Source organism: Hibiscus syriacus, unplaced genomic scaffold (genome assembly GCF_006381635.1).
Source record: "Hibiscus syriacus cultivar Baekdansim isolate YM2019G1 unplaced genomic scaffold, ASM638163v2 tig00111208_pilon, whole genome shotgun sequence".
In the NCBI taxonomy this organism is placed as follows: domain Eukaryota; kingdom Viridiplantae; phylum Streptophyta; class Magnoliopsida; order Malvales; family Malvaceae; genus Hibiscus; species Hibiscus syriacus.
The window spans coordinates 538,522-548,015 of record NW_024063020.1 but is presented as its reverse complement, the minus strand read 5'-3'; the positions used below and the strand labels follow the sequence as shown (position 1 = coordinate 548,015).

General features: G+C 36.0%; 1 protein-coding gene and 2 pseudogenes across 1 annotated transcript in view; 1 reads left to right on the top strand and 2 right to left on the bottom strand.

Annotated features, from left to right (window-relative positions):
• LOC120155879 (probable inactive DNA (cytosine-5)-methyltransferase DRM3) overlaps window positions 1-62 on the top strand; it is a 29,982-nt gene extending 29,920 nt beyond the window's left edge. Inside the window, 1 exon segment of the mRNA XM_039167349.1 lies at window positions 19-62. The gene's annotated coding sequence lies outside the window, so the exon portion shown is untranslated.
• A 132-nt stretch (window positions 63-194) lies between these two features.
• Window positions 195-4,486, bottom strand: LOC120155878 (annotated as a pseudogene).
• A 991-nt stretch (window positions 4,487-5,477) lies between these two features.
• Window positions 5,478-7,602, bottom strand: LOC120155850 (annotated as a pseudogene).
• Window positions 7,603-9,494: the final 1,892 nt, after the last annotated feature.

Below are 9,494 nucleotides of genomic sequence, written 5' to 3'. Positions count from 1 at the left end.
ACATTTTAGGAACGCCATTCTTGATGCAATCATGAGTTCTATATATGTATCGGTAATGCGTGAATGCGTGTATACATTAATATATTGGTGGAGGATTGCAAAGCTAAATGAATGATGAATGGTATACATGCATTATACAGAGAGGGAAACGGAACACCGGCATCCTTATGAGATGATGCAACTGTCTTCAACTCGCATAACTTTGAACTACTCCAGTATAATGCATCATACAATGTATATTAAGTAAATAACTATGGCAAGTTTCATTAAACATGATCCATAACACCATGAAAATCATTAGAGACCCCAAAATTCAAGCCTCTCTTTACTACTAGGTTGAATAGTCGTGAAAACTCTCCGGTACCGATATATCAAATAAAAAACGGCAACACTATCAAGAGTTATTGCTGAATTTTCTTCCAGACAGCTTCTCGGACTCGTAGAGTATGTGGTTAATTAGTCCCCTTGCAGCACTGCAAAAGCAAACAACAAAAATTAAAACAATGCTATGAAAGAGTTGAAATTCAATACAATGCATAAACATCTAGCAATCATATCTCCATCAATCCAGAATGAGGATATGAAGTTGCATATCTTCAAATTTCAAGCTGAATTGATAATAAGATTGTTCTCTCGTAATTTATCACCAATATATTAACTCCATTCTTCTACGACAGACCAAGCAGATACCCCAAATAAATGGCTTTAAATGTAAGAAACAAGACAAACTAAGACTTACTCATCCTTCAACTTCTGAATCTTCTCTGGATCTGTCTCGTGCATTCTCACCATATCAACAACCAGTGCAGTATTATGTTACTGCACAATAAATTAAATATTGGCTTAAGTTATTTTCCATAAGTTCACAATATATTAGAGACAAAATCAACGTATGGCTTTGTTTCATGATGTTTGTAACAACCCAAATTCCGGACTAGTAGTAGACCTCGTGAATTTAATAAATTAAGTTGTTGGGTTTAATTGGGTTGGAATTAGGGCAAATTAGTCATCAAAGAAGGTTATCGAATTATAGAAAAATAAGGAAGGACCAAGGATGCAATTAATCCATTTTCAAAAAGATGAATGCTTTTATTTTCTTCATCTTCTAATTCTCTTCATTTCTTCCTCCTTCTAATTTTCATCCCCTTCTTCCTCTCCAAATTTCCATAACACAAAGGTAAGATCTTGAGCTCTTTTTATGCTTCATTTTTGTCCTAAATTCATCTAGCAACCTTAGTTTAATGAATTAAAGTCTTGGTTTAATCCTAGCTAAAGAAAAATGAGGGTTTTCATCCAAATCACCAAGGAAAGGATTTTGGCTAAGCAAGGAGCTTAATTTCGGAATTCAATCATCAAGGTAGTGTATTTCTAATCCTTTGGAGTATTAAGCATTTGCTAAGATTTGGTGATTTTGAGCATATTAGGGTTTACCTTTGATTTCTTAAGCAAATCAAGTTTTACGAGTTAATAATGCATTTTTATGTTATCTTAAAACCCTAAACAACTTACTAAAGCTTCAAAATAAGTTTAGAAAACAAACCAAGTCATTCAAGATGATTTTTGAGTGATTCTCATGCCTAAATAAACCATTTCAGGGCTTGAGGTTAAATTGGGGCAAAAATTAGGGATTTGGACCAGGGGCAGTATCGATACTCAGGGTGACAATATCGATACTGACGCCCCTTTTTCGCAATAGAATGCATTTTTGGTACTGATACTCATAAGGGTATCGATACTTGACCTAAGGGTATCGATATCGATACTTCAAGAAGAGTATTGATACTACTCACTTGGGATGGTTAGATTTGACCCGTTTAAGGCCCGCAAGGGCTAAGTATGATCTGTAATAGTAAGACTTAGTCTGTGAGGGACATAAATGACCAAGCATACCTAGAAACACATGTAAGAGCATGTTACATCAGGTGTAACCATATTAAACGTAATACGCCGAAATATCTTCAATCGAGGACGTATACAGATAGTTGGGACCGAGGATCGTTACAAGGGATATCAGACAAATAGTAAGATGATTATGTCATATTTAGTGGTAGTGAAAGACATGGGCTTTGAGAATGTCAGTGAACCCAGGAAGAGTAAGTCGTGCTTTACAGTTCAAGATATTCTGAAGGGAAGTACGATAAGGTCGAATAAAGTACTGCTACTCAGAAATGAACCCGAGCTAACTATAGAGCTAACCAGTTCCACAGTTGATAAATAAGCCTTCGCATAATGTTCTAGATGAGAGAACGAGCGAGATAGCAGCTAGTGTGACGTTGACTTCACTATAGTTAGTCCAACTATGTTAAGGTATACCCAGGTTACCTTAGTTGCCCTAGTGGGCATTACCAGTGTGCGAGGCACGTCAGGGGCTAACTAGGGTGCGAGGCACGAACACTCGCGAGGAGTGGGTTAGCGATGTCAGTGTTATGTGGCCTGTAGGCCTTAGGTATGCATGAGTAGTTATGTCAGTTCAGTACAGTCAGATAAGCCTCCGATGTAAGAAAATTCCGATTCTTGCCCCTAAGCTATTCCGTATTCAAGGTAGGTTGGGTGTTGTTCCGAGATGCACGTAAAATTCCTTCGACCACTCCACCAAACCTACCTCATGTTTGTTTGTTTAAGTCATGCGTGTATAATTCCATCAGTCTGGTATGTCAGATAAGTTAAAGCTTGGCTTGAAAGCTATGTGAGACTGAGTCAATGTTTCAGTTAGATGGGAATTGTACTGATGCTATGTGACACCGAGTTCCCCTCAGTGATCTACTTGATGGCTATGTGAGGACTAGGAGATCATCCAGTATGTTTTGTGGGAATTGCACCGATGATATGTGACACCGGCTTCCCTCAATAACTAGTGTCTGATGGTTGTATGAGACCATATACAAGTTAGATTTGCATTCAGATAATGCACAGTATGTCAAGTTTGCATTCAAATAATGCACAGGAGTATCAGTGTCGCATTTAGGCAGTACATGCATTAGGATTAGAGATCCTTTAAAGGAATACTTATGGCGAGACCCTTAGTAGAAGATTAAGGGAAGCGTGAGACCCCTACTTCAGTGATAGAGCAGTAAAGCCTTAAATAGGTAGCACTTGATCTAGTTCATGCATGTACTTACTGCTTAGTATCATGTCTTCAACATGCTTATGTTTATGAAATTCTTATGCTGCTCTAGATTAGCGATTATACTGCTAGGCTTTATAAGCTCAACCTTCGGATGTTTTCCGTTGGTAGGTCAGTAGTTGAGTCGTTCGTGGAGCACCATCGCAGTAGGACTTCCAGCATCTCCGTCAGAGTACTATATTGTAGCTTTAGTGAGCATGTGTATTTATAGAACCTTACTCATGTATTCAATTTATTAAACTCAAAGTTGTATTATTTTGGTTTTAAATTATGTGTCACGGAGCTCCGATTTTGTAAAATATTTTATAATTGTTATTTATGTTTTATCTATGATACCATTCAGTATGTTTGAAAGAAAAATGAACAGATTTGGCAACATAAGAGAGGTTAACGGCTTAATGCACAATATGATTCTTCTGACCAAATTTCCATCATCATTTGAAAGCACTTCCCCAGTTTTATCAATGGAAATCTAAACATATTCACCATCATCCTTGTTTTTCTCTTCTGGGATGTATTAATTCAGAGGTAAACTCCCCTTAGGCAAGCAAATAAAATCTTAAAAAATGACCAGTCGAAGACCAGTTTATCGCGATTTAGAATATATAATCTGCAAGGGACATTTTTATTGCAGCCAGCGTATCAAGAAAGATGAGAATAGAACTAAAAGGACCCCAATCAGGTTGAACTTTAACATGGAAATCAGCCTGCAATTCACTTCTGCAATAACTCTCACCATTTATCTTGCTAACAGTATATGATATCAAACCACGAAACAAGGAGATTCAAGGTAAGTATACCGTATACGGTAAATAAATGAAACAATAAATGACCTCAAAATTGTTAAAATGTAATATTTTCACAGACTGAACAACTCCTTCGAGCACAGAAAACAGGATAATTATGAAGGATGATTGAGGATACCTTGATCCCTATATATTTAGCTCTCCGAAGACACTCACGGTAAAGCTGAAGCGAAGAATTAAATCGCAACCGAAGATTAAAAAGCATCAGTTTCATTACAGTGTATTTACGGATTCAAATAACAGAAAACAAAACAAGGTAAAGAAGGATACTAACTCTGATGACATTGTTAGCAAGCTCAGGGAGGAGCGCTGTTTGTAAAGACGGCATTTCTTCTTCTTATCTGATCAAATAATTTGCAGACATGGCAATAAATTAATAGTGCACGGAGAAAATCGAAATTTGAACCTGGAAAGAATAAAGAAACGGTAAAACTGAAGAGCTGAGCGAAAATGAATCGAAGGAGATGATGAACTGGAAGATCGAACCTCGTGCGGCAGCTTAGCACCAGGAACTGGAAGAACCGGCGAAGGATAAAGTGGAACCAAACGTTCTAATACTTGGGCCTTCTATGAATTTATATTGCTTCAGTTAGACTTTAAAACTCAGCTGAACATATGGCCCAATCCAATGAATATCATATTCAGGGATGATAATGTGTCGGATTTTCGATCGATCCAAGTATTATATTTTTATCGATTTAAAAAAATTTAGTGATTCGATTTGAGTTGAGAAAATTTTTATTCGATCTAAATTTTAAGATAAAAATTTGCATTTTGGACCCGACCTAGATATAAAATTTGTATTTATATTTGGCAAAATAAAGAGTTAATTGAAAAAAATATAGAAAGGAGTATTATAGTAATTATTTTTAAATGTAAAGATAAAATTATACTATTATTTTAGGTCATGTCAGATATTTTTTATCCTAAATCCGACCTCGACCCACCTCATCCTTCACAAAATTTGATTATAACTTTTAACTTAATTCTTTTAAAATTTTTAAAACTTTTATTAAATTTAATTTCTTTATAAATATTTTTAATTAAATTCTCCTCTATCTTTTTAAATTCTCCTTTACTTTATTAAATGACTTAATATAAAAATAAGTGCATAAACTATACTCAAAAATAATTTTTTGTGCATAAAGAATTTTTCGTTAAAAATATGTGTCTAAAGTTTACTCCGTTATACTTTTAGATGTCTACCGTTTAAAAAAAGTGTTAAGTGGCATGTGTCACACCCAGATTTTAAAAAATAAATAATATATTTTTTTAAATATGGACGTGTCACTTAACGTTTTTTTTAACGGTAGACATCTAAAATGTAACGGAGAAAATTTTAGGCACCTATTTTTGACAAAAAAAATCTTTAGGTACTAAAATATTTTTCGAGACATTCTTTAGGCACTTATTTTTTTATTAAGCCTTATTGAATTCTCATTGTATTCAATTTTTTTAATTTGAATTTGAATTTCTAAAGCTCATAAAAATTCTAAATAGATCCTCATAATAGGATAAAAGCACTAATAGGCCCAATTGGGCATTCAGTATACAAACCAGTACATCTCATTCTGAAGACTCGTCTCATCACACAGTATAAGGGGGGAAACAACCTTAACAGGGACGGATGAAGCCCAAACCAACAACATAGTATTTCTATAATAATATTAATCAACAATATATATATATATCCACCATTTTCATTTCTCAGCAGCTATACTGAGTCTCTCCTATAGTTTGGGGCATCCCTTTGAGCAAGCAACCAATGGGGGGTATACTTAATGTCTCTTCAATTCCATATGCATTCCAACAAAATGGTTCCTCCATTAATCTACCTTCGTGCGGCATAAGCTCGACATCCGCCATTGTTATGTTCGTGCAAGCCACCGTGTCGCTGCATGCGAAATGGATCGGAGTAGTTCTCACGTCGTAGCTGCCTTTGATGTTCCTGTATTGCACATCCGACACGTAAACGGCCGACGTTTGGTTCAGGCATGCCTTCTCCAGACAGTAGTATTGGTCTATGTTTATGCAGTTTCTAACGTTCTCCATATGGATGTTCTCGAATGATATGCCTGATACAGAACCTGCACCCCCTTGCCATGTCTTGATCCTCACCCCATTGTCCGATTCTTTTATCATCGAGTTGCGGACGGTAATGTTCGAAACACATGCCTGGGAATTATGCACCCCGAGGCTTCCAATGCTGCAGAAATTCGAACCTCAACTTATTGTAACTTTTCAATAGTAGCTACGGAAAACATAATTTGAAAGGGGTAGTATACCTGATTCCGTGACTAGGACCACAAGTGACACCTTCGATGTGTACATCCGAGCATCCCGGACCGATCGAAATGCAATCATCTCCTATTTAAGATCATGAGAGTTGGATCATTACAAGTAATGATACTCAATTTGAGTATAACAGACAGGTTCTATTTTCCCTACCGTTGCTTATCATCGAATTGTATATTCCGACAGATTTTGTGTTTCCGAGGTGGATCCCGTCGGTGTTCGGGCTAAGTTTAGGGGTATCTATCAACAGTTTGTCGATCAAGACCCCTTCGCACCCGTCGAATTTCATATGAAACTGAGGGCTGTTTTGGATCTTTATGCCACTGACCACTAAATTGGAGCTCATAAAGAACCTGATCATCTGCGAAAGCAAGAAGCAGCACAAAAATGAGCTGATTTGCACATCATGAGTCACTGAATTTAGCTCGAGTTAAAACTATACTTACAGCAGGGCTTTCACATGGCCCTGGAAGAGTTGAACCATTTGGACCCTATATTAGTAGCATCATAAGAGCTCAGATGGTCATGATTTTACTCGAGGATGAAATATTATTTGATGAGTTGATTAGAAAAATGGATTACCCTATGAGGTTTGCAAGGGAGATCCCACCATTTCTGCCCATTTCCTTCGATGACTCCGTTCCCGGTAAGTTTCATATCGTTCATTCGATAAAACACGAGCCATTGTTGACGGCTATCTGCTTTCGGCCACCAATCCGGCCCATCTGGTGGCATTAGGACCCCATCAACCTTTCACATTCAATGACACAACCCTCCATCATTAGAAAACTAAATGACACTCAGTTATCCCTAAAATGATCCAAAAAATGAGATTACTTGAAAGACAAATCCTGGTTTGCATGCCCTGAGAAGATAGTTGAAGTTATGATGAAACTTTTATCTGAAGGAACTAAAAGAGTGGCAGACTTTACTGCACAAGCAGCTTTCCATGCTTCCTTGAACGCCGTGGTATCGTCCGAACAACCGTCCCCGACCGCACCGTACGACGTGACGTCGAAAATGCTGTCGGTCTTATCGCCGGGATCGTTGGGGTACGGGTCCGAAGGAATAGATGGAGGGTCCGGGTGTTGGGGAGCAGGGACTTTACCAGGAGGACTTCCCTTGGAGTGTTTAGGCTTGTGCTGCTTGTGGTAATGATATCTTGCACTCACATTGCTTGTGCATAGATTAAAGGAGAGAATTGCCAAAATCCAAAAGAATAATAACCCACGAGCAGGTTCCATTAGCAATGTACAATGAGCTGAAGCCAAACCAATATAAGAGAAAGATCAAAGTTGAGCAGGAAGAACAAAGAGTGGAAGTAGAGCTATAATTCTGATTCCAAAATTCAATTTTCAAAGAACAAATGTATATAGAAGAAAGGCTGTTCTTTTGTGATAGTTGAAGACACGTGTCAAGTTTTCGGAGTTAGCCTTGTTTTGTTTTTGGTATAATGACATAAAATGTCACTAACATTTTGATTAAATAGTCATTTTCTCTCCTATTTTTTTGGGAGTATTTTGGCCTCTAATATTTTGTTTTTGGGAGAAAATCAATTCGTAGATGAAAATCGTTAGTCAACAAACTGTCAATATTCTAAAATAGAGTTTTTTGTCCTAAAATAAAATATTAGGACCAAAATACTAAAAAATGAATTACGACTAAAGTGATTATTAAGCAATTTAACTTTAAAATAAAACATTGAGACTAAAATATTCCAAAAACGAAATATGGACAAAAATGATTATTTAATCAAATATTAGAGTATGTTTTAGCATTATACTTTATGTTCTGTTGTTCTCTGCATGTGTTGCGAATGAGTGTCTCGTGGTCAACCTTACTGTAAGCTTGTGAAGTGCCTATAAGATTTTCTGTGCATTGATCTTCATGTGAATCAATTTATGGCCCTAGACACGCAGGGATGGACGTAGGCGAGGCAGATAGGGACGGTCGATTCTCTAAAAATTTAAAATTATCATATATTTTAGATTTTATCTATGTATTTCTGTTGAAAATTTATTTTCGCCTCCTCTATAATTTTATAAGTTCAATTTCATCTTTTAAAATTTTATAAGTTTAAATTCGTCTTTCCTAACATAAAATCTTGCGTCTCTCCTGGTTACATTTTTGAGAAATCTGCGGAAAGCTAGCTGGTTTGACCCATGTGGGATTGGGAACACACAAATGATGATTGATGAATAAACAACATGGCAAACTGTTGATGAAAATGGGGTTTTCTTTTTGGTTATGAAAAAGCAACCAGTCCCGTGACTCTATGTTGTTGTTTAGCTCTTTATGGCCATATGCGGAGCAGTAGGAAACATTGTACTAAGTGAGCGACAACAGAATTAAACAAGTCACGGGTCAAGCCAATTCTATTTAAGGTCGCACTAACCAAATTACTTCGGTTAATGGAATGATTTTTATTCCTAGATACTACGGGTTTGAGCACCAGCGACTATAGTAGAGTGATTGAGTGTTCATTGAGTGAAAGTATTTAGAACAGATTCAATAACGCATCGAGATAACATAATAACAAAGGAGTTTATATTTTCCCCGACGCCATGAAAAAAGTTTACCAGGCAGTGAAGGAATCAAACGACAATTGCTGTTGAGGAGCAGCAACATGCATGCATGGGGTACTTGTTGAAGAAATGCAGATGTGGAGTGGTAGAAGAATGTGTGAAAAATGTGGGTGTTGGGTTAAGCCAATGAGTGAGGCTTTTTATAGAGGTTAGTCTTTGATGAAGGGAATGGCATTAAGGGGTTGTTTGGTTCAAGGACATGTTTGGTTGGTCGGGAATCTCATTTCCGGTAATGTTTTATTTTCAATAGTATATTTTTTGGGGTATATTACCGGAATGTCATTACCTCCCTTCCCTTAGGTATTGTAACATCATCGGCGTTTTAGACTAAAATGCCCTTAAATTTTTATTTTTTTTCAAAAATATCCTTCTTCTGTCATTGAATAATAAAAATTATACGAATGTTAAATTACAAATTTATCCTTAAATTATTTTAGATTTACAAAAAAATATATATAATTAAAATTTTATATAAAGTTCAGGGGTTAAAATTTTTTTAACCTTTCATTAAACCTTTTTTATATTTTTAATTTTGTAAAAAAATTATATAAATTATGAATTTAATTTTTTAAAGAAAATATAAATATTTTACAATTTGTAATATTATACAAATATATAATAAGGACAATTTGGTCAAATATACATTCTAATAATATTTTATTCCTTTAACCAAACATGGTAATC